Here is an 8,112-nt window from a genome sequence, read left to right on the forward strand (position 1 = left end):
AGGCTCGAAAATCAGATACGAGAGAAAAGGGGAGCAACAGGAAGCCTTTGTATAGGGGGTGCCGCAGCATTTCAGACATGCCTGGCCAGGGGCCACAGGGCACAGGACTTGTCCAAGAAGGCAGGATGCAAAGCCCACTGCTGACCAGGGAGTCAAGAGCTGTGAAAGGGTCCAGGTGGGTCACCCAGGAAAAGTCCCTCTGCCCCAGAATGCTGCACAGAGAGATTGCCTGGAAGGAAGCAAGTCCTTCCGATTAAGTGGCAGAACCCTACTGAGAGAAATAAAAGTGAGGAATGGTGAATTCGGCACCACTTGCCAGACCAATGGGCTTCATCAATTAATCACAGCCAAATAATCACCACCTACATTAAAGAATAATACATGAAAAGGACAGGAGCCTCACTGTAACTTATTCAGAAAGGGCTGCCTCCCTAATCCCTCTGAGTCCTGACATGTTAACTGGGTAGCGACTAATTAGATGTCAAAAATTCATAAGCGCTCTTTAATATTGCATATATCTGCAGCCGACATTTCAATATGAGAGTTGTATACACAGAAGTCACTATAGCATTAAAACACAGCGGGGTGGAAGAAATAAAAGGGAACCAATAAAAACAATGTCCCTTAAAAACCCCAGAGAGTGCCAGCTTTGGAAGTGTGTACTTTCTTATTCAGAAAAGGTATCACCTTAATAAGAATTATAGGCAAAGGGGTTTCGTTGCTCCGTGCTGCGTGGACAGAAAGGGGGAGAGGAGGGGAGCTTATCAAAGGCACTGCCAGGTAAATAGTAATTTATTGTGCATGCACAATGAACATTACCCAGTGTCCTGACACTGGGTGATAATGAAAGGCATGTTATTGTGGAATCCACTGAGGGAATTTCCACTCCCCCTTCTCTCCCTTCTCCTCTTGTCTTTCTTGAGCAAAGAAGCCGTGATGGGTCCTGGCAGCTTCTGCCTGTTTCAAGCCATTTCACATAATGTAGAAAGCACCTGAAGTTTAGTGGATTAAGTAAGTGAGTTAGTTTGCCAGCTCGGTGATATATATGTTGCCAGCATGTGAACTTATATTTCAAATGCTGGGGACTATATTTTTATGAAACAAGCCTTTTCCTGTCGGAAGAATTATAGGAATGTGATATAATACAAGGCAGTGAGATTAAAAACAATGCATCATAGCAGAGAGAAAATGCACTGTTTTATGACTTGCATCCGTTAATTGAACCTCTCAGGAATCAAGAGAAGGGCTCTGCAGGAACCTGCTGGAAAATCACTCTCTTTTTTTACTTCCATGTTTTGTTTTTTGTTGTTGTTGTCGTTATTTTTATTTTTTAGCATACATATAGATACACACATATATACATGCATATATATATATATATATATATATATATACACACATATATATATTTATGGACACACACAGCCATGAATGACATATGTTGCTTTCTGTATGATACTGTACTTTTATTTTCTTTCAGTGCTGCTCACATTTGACTTAGAAGAAGAGTGAGGAAGTTGTGCTGAAGAGCATTAAAGAAGCTATCTGAATTCAAATCATTAGGTGGACAATTATTAGTACCTGTGCACAAATCCCATTAACCTTCTGGGCCTCAGTTTTCTGTTCTGCAAGACAGGGGAGGTGATGTCGTCCTCCCAGGTTGGTTAAACCAAAGTACAGTAAAGACATCAGGAAAGCCAAGGCCCCTGTGAGATTCCAAGTGCTATATAAAGACTCTCTGTCTTGACTATCTTCAGTTGAGACCATGGCTGAGCTGCTTTTTGCCACATATACTGTGATATTGACCCAAATTTATTTGTTATTGTCAGGTGAATTTTGTTTTTTACTTGAATTTCCCCATCATTGCAATAATGCAGCAAGCTACACAAAAGTGATTAATGATCAGTTTCATGGTTTGGAGGAAATCCCTCTCAAAGACAGTCTGGTGCTCCATCTCTGATTACCTCTATGCAGATCAACATTTGGGTGCATTGCTGGACCCATGCCTGTCCCTGGAATGTCAACACCAATAGGAGGTTTCTCAAGAAAGGATGAGACCTGACTTAGTCATCTGGCACAATGCCAGGATCAATGGTCAATCTTTATCTGATTGTGCAGGGTCTTTGATTTGAAATTCACTATGTTAATTCAGGCTGAAAGAGTCCTTTATGATCAATATTTAAATCATAATTAACTGCATTCACTTTGCTATTTTTGTATGTCTGATTCTTCTTACGAGGTTAAATCAGGTTCTTCCCTGGTTTCAGAATTTCATGTTTCAAAACAATATTCTCTGTCAAATTTGACCAGTATCTAGGAAAACAAGATCTCTGCTGACTTGCCTGGAGTGCTGATAATGAGAGCTTTCTTTCAGTTGGTTAAGATTAAAGTCCAAGTCACTTCATTCATTAATTTCATTATTCACCCACTTCATTCATTCACTCATCCGTACATTCCTGCATTAACCTTTCAAATAGTTTTGAGCACAGTTCCTACTGCCTGAAGCTATGTGTTTTCTCTTGGCAATACTGTGAAAAAAATTTATAGTCCAGTGGGTTTGGGCAACAAGTAAACAAGTGATTCAGACGCTGATGGAAGTGCCAGGAGAGCAGCAGGTGCTTGTTAGGGGAGTGTCAGGAGAAGGCACAACAGGAACACTTAAGTGGGTCTAGGAAGAGAGTGGTCAGGAGAGCTCCCCAGAAATGTCAGCCAGTCAACGGGGATAGAATAGGGCTTGTCTGAGATGAGAAATGAGGGTAGGGGAATTGGCAGAGGTGAGAGGAACAGCACATGGAAGGGTTTAACTGAGGAGGCCAGTGGAGTGAACTTGTATGGTACTTGTTCTCTTTCTTCCATCCAACCATCTTCAGGAAACAGTACTTAGCATTGCTAAGGGGAAACCGCTCCCTCCTGTTCTCAGCTGTAATTAATAGCAAAATTAACCCCTGCGGCTAGTTTCAGGCGTGGACTCTCATTGGCTTTGCCGATTATTGTACCCATCCCTCTGGCTTCTGTGATTGGTTTAAGGATGAGCACACAACCCAATCAGAGACAAGGAAATATGAGGTATTTATTGGGGATTCTGAGAAAGGGAAGCCTTCTTTTTCTTCATAGGATCTCTTGGAACTCTTTCTCTTTCTCTGTATTGTATTTTTGTGAGTTGTAAAGTCTGAAACAGCTATAGCCTTTTTTTTAAATCAATGGGGAAGAGTCCAGAACATCCAGGACTATTGCATGGAACCAGAGGGTGAAGCCAACATTGTGAAAGGCAGTACAGAAAGGCAGGGAGAAAATGCGTCCCTATCATTCATGTGGCTAGGTCTGTGGTTGGCAAGCTCAAGAGTCAGGAGACCCCGTAATTTAGTTCCAGTCCAAGTCTGAGCATCAGGAGAGTCTATAGTATAAGTTTCTGCCTGAAGACCAGCAGACTCTTAACCCAGAAAGAGATTTGACACGGGAAAAAAAAACCCCAATGTTCCAGCTCAAGCCAGTCAGATAACAGAGGTTCCCTGTAATGTAGGACAAGGTCAGCCTTTTTGTTCTGTTCAGGCCTTCAACTGATTGGTTAAGGCCCACTCAAATTCAGAAGGGCAGTATGCTTTATCCAAAGCCCACCAACTTAAATGTTAATCTCATTCCAAAAACAGCCTCATAAAAACACTCAGAATGATGTGTGATCAAATATCTAATTAGTCTGCAATCCAGTCAAGCTGACGCATAAAATTAACCGCAACAGGCAGGAACTAGGACTTTGTGTGAGTATCCATAACGTACAAAGTAGTGCCTGGTACATGGTAGGTGCTCAACAAATGCTTCTGAATAAAGTTCATAAATAGCCAGGCTGGCTGGTAGTTTTTAGCAAAGAAGACACAGCCCTGGGATATGGTATTTATCTTGAAAAGCGTAAAGTTCAATTTGATAACCCCTGGCTCATGCACTACTCCTAAGCTCTTCACTGGTGAGCTTGAGCCGAAGGTTAGGTTCAGCTTCTCATCATTTCTGATTTGGAAGGAGCTTTTCCGAGAGTTCAGAGGCTCCTTTCAAAACTGGGCCTGAGAATCCTAGCACCCATAATCACAGAACCTGAGCAGCCAAATCCACTCTGCCTTCAGGGTTGCTGCTCTTTCCCCAGGCACACATATTACATTATGCTAGCCCCTTCCAGCCACAGAGCCACTGAGCATTTCTGTAGCCTCAGTGTGCAGCTCTGCAAATGAGCACCGTTGGCTCTGAGGTATGCCATTCCCCGGGAACATGAGATTGAGCACCAAATCCCAGGACTTATCCTCTGCTTTCAGCCCTCTTTCCAGAAAAGCTACATGATGTGAGTCCTGAGCTCTCTCTCTGATCGGACTCCTTCCATATCTGAACTTTTTCACTCTGGCCTCTAGTTCAAGTCCTACTTCCCGTGGTTTGAGTGTTGCTTGTGTGGTCAACATGCTCATGCCTGACAGTGACCTTGGAAATGACAACTATATTGAAAAAATATATTGAAAAAAGGAGGCTTATTTTGTGTGTACATTTAGGGGAGGAACTAGATCTGGCAAGGAGGAAAGATGATTTTGACTGAAAGTGAAGATCAAGCTATGTCCAGGGATAGTTCAGACTATGGGATCATGGGCAAGTTATATATCCAAGATCCTGAGTTTGACTTGGTCAGGCTTTGAGTCTGTTTTCCACCATGTCTTGGCCAAGTAGGGATAAAAATGATCAGAGAATGAGAAAAGGATGAAGGAAGCAAGAATGGACAGGGAGAGAGAGTTTTGGAAGCTTGGGCTTGTGCAACAGAAAATACTTTTTGATTGAAGGTGGGCCATGGGCAGGTTTGCTCTGTACACATGTAAGTTATGGGAGCTCCCTTATAACTTGGCTGTGTGGTCATCGGGAGGTGACTCTTCCTTATTTATTCTCATTGTCCAGAAGAGAGTCAAATCCTCCAAGTCCCCCCACCCTGCCTTTGTTTGTTGTTTTTTGTTTTTTACTTTTCTAGGCCAGTTTGGGAGAGGAGATTCTGCTTAGATATCTACAGTGGCCCAGGTCAAAGAAAGTCAGTCATTGCAAACCTTCACTAGGTCTTTGCATATCAGAGATGCCAATCATTTCTATCCACGGTGAACTTTAGCACAGTGAGGAATCAGGATGATTAACAACAGGACTGGCTCTGTTCTGTGGAATGATGTAAGTGGTGGATGGTGCCAAGTCAATGACACACAGAAGCAGATTACGTTACAGTTAGAGCCAATATTTTCTCAACATGAACTTAAACTGCTCCACTTCTGAGAATGATTATACATCCCTGAGATGCCACATCTGTGTAGATGTGTATGTTCATGTGTGTATGTCCACGTGTTTTTACTGAGCATCTACTGTAGGGTAGGGGCAATGTTCTGAATAAAGGCGATATGGCACACTGTCTTTACTGGGCTGAAGTTTGCCATCTGGTGAAAAAGAGATGCATTAGATAAATGATTATGAATACACTCAACAATCAGGATAGTAGGAGATTGTCAGATGCAGAATTGAGCTCTGAGGATCTATTGTTTCCTCCGGGCACTCATTTGAGAATCAGGACCAAGTACCAATTGCTATGCAAAATGGGGGCAAATGTGTGTCTCAGGGGTTCAGGGAGAGCAGTCAGCTTAGTGGTCACTTTGGGACTTTGTACAGATCTGCTTTATCCAGACTGATCACACATCTTCCAGTTGCTGCAAGTCTTGGCTGTTGTAGGCTCAAAGCTGCACTATTCTGTAGAGAAACACCGTCTGCTGTTAGAACTCCTCACCCTAGAAATTGCATACTCCACCCACCCAACCCAACACAGGTGGCCTGCAGCTAACAGCTAACTGATGCGTGGGAACAATCATCTGGAGTCCAAGTCACCAAGGGGACCAACACTGTGGTGCCATTTATACCCCAGAGCTTCTGTGGGATCAGGCATGAGCTAGCCTGCATCTGAGACTTCATCCTTGCTCAGCATCTTCACATGCCCACTCCTTGATTTCCTCCCTCTTTTTAAAGTTTCCCTCTCAGTAAATCACTTGCACAAAGATCTCCATCTCAGGCTCTGCTTCTTGGGACCACAAGCTCAGTGATGTGCAGTAGGGCTGGGTGACCTCACAAGGGGTTAGCGATAACATCTTCTGCTCAGTGCTTACTTAGTTGCTAGGGCCTAAACCTGTTCCTTATGCACCCCAGACAATGATCAGGGGCAAATGAATACTTTATGGACCATACTAAATAATCCAGAAGAAGCTTCTAGTTTATCCCCGGCTGAATTCTTAAACCATTATGGCTTTGAGCTCCAATGGAAAGGCAAGCAGACCTCAGCAGAAGTATCTGGCTGGAAGCTGACAAAAGGAAACTAATTTGGGGTTCAGCTAGGATTAACTCACTAGAGAGATCACTGGACTTTAAGTCTTAAAGATAAAGGAGGAAATGGTCATTGGCCATGGTGGTAAGGGCTTTGTCCCAGAAGTCATAACTCCAAGTAGAAGCTATAAACATTCAATGGGTGACAATGGTTCTACTTTGGAGACACAACAAATGATAATTACACTCATTATAGTTATAATTTACTACAAGCTTATAAAGTGTCATTCTATATAGGATGCTTATTATATCACTAACATTCCCCCAAAAATGCTATTGTAGCAAATGTTATTACTCCAATTTTCCAGGTGGAAAACTGCATTTCAACGAGAGTTATTTATGTGTTATAAATAAGCTTTAAAGCTTGGTCTAGCAGATCCCAAATCCAGTGTATTGATTCAACTCCAAGTCAAAGGCCAACATTTCAACAGTAGATTGTGTTTCTTTTTTTTTTTTTTTCACTAAGACATTTAATATGTATATGACAAAGAATGACCCCTGGTAAGTGTTGCTCAGTTGTACCTGGGCAGTGCCCAAGCCAGCATTAACCAACTCCTAAAGGCAAGTGTGATAACTGCTGGGCCTGAAGACTGTACCGCCTGCTCACAGCATCTCCACAAAACCACCCAGGTACAGGAATGTGAATTTAAATGGCTTCTGTGCTTTGAATTTCCCTGATCATTCCTCCACTTTATATTTCACTTTGTATATTAGCCATTCCTTGTGAAATGATGTGGAAATAATAAAGTCTAGAGAAATGGCACCCAAACTGATGGTGAAAAATTATGGCAGAGTTTGGAAATAAATTCGTACAATTTACATGAGAAATTTGGTGTTTTGTGGGGCAGGGTTAAGAGGGCACTAGACTGGCAGTTTAGTCTTGAGCTATATGGGCACAGTTGTAATAAATATAGAAACGTGCTCTCAGAAGTGTCTGTTGAGTCAAATAGACTGATGGGCAGAGAGGAAGTGAAGTGGAGGAAAAGGGAAAGAATTTCCACAGGGAGGAAGAAACGGCCATTGTGACTTCTTCAGTCACTGATACAGTCATTCTTAGCATGTAAGGAACAGAGTATATGTTTTGCAGATAACTATCTTTATGCTTTAGGATTTCAAGATACAGTGTCTAATTGGCCTAAGCATTTTAAAGTCCTGTTCACCAGGTGACCCAGTTGACTTAGATTCATCTCAATGGGGATGATGATGAGGATGATGACAGAAATAGCAATAACAACAAAGCAGCCACAGTAATCATGATTTCCAGTTACTGAGTGTTTGCTTTTCCACATGAGACATTAAACAGAAATGTCTGTAGACTCTGTTGCAACTAGAAATTCTCTTTGGTTTGGAAGAATAAAGAAAGAAAATATGGTAACATTTTTGAGGATTTGCTCTGTACAAGATGCTTGACACTTTATATAGTGTATGTTACTGAATACTAATAGCAGTCCCTACAACATACAGGACATAACCCTCATGAGGAAAAAGAGGCTCAGAGGAGTTAATTGGTCTCCCAAATTGCACAGCAAATTAACAGCAGGGTGTAGATTCAGGACAGGATGCATTACTACTTCACAGGGATGGGAATGGCCAATTCCTGATGGGCAGGAGCCACTTTGCAGAAAAGGAGTAGAACAGACTCTTAGCTGTGTTTTCAAGATGTTGCCCGGGTCAGACTGCCTCTCTCTTCTCTTCATCGCTCCCCATGGCCGTCACGAAGAGTCAGTTTCCCCCCAAGACAAC

Source organism: Piliocolobus tephrosceles, chromosome 6, assembly GCF_002776525.5.
Source record: "Piliocolobus tephrosceles isolate RC106 chromosome 6, ASM277652v3, whole genome shotgun sequence".
NCBI lineage: Eukaryota > Metazoa > Chordata > Mammalia > Primates > Cercopithecidae > Piliocolobus > Piliocolobus tephrosceles.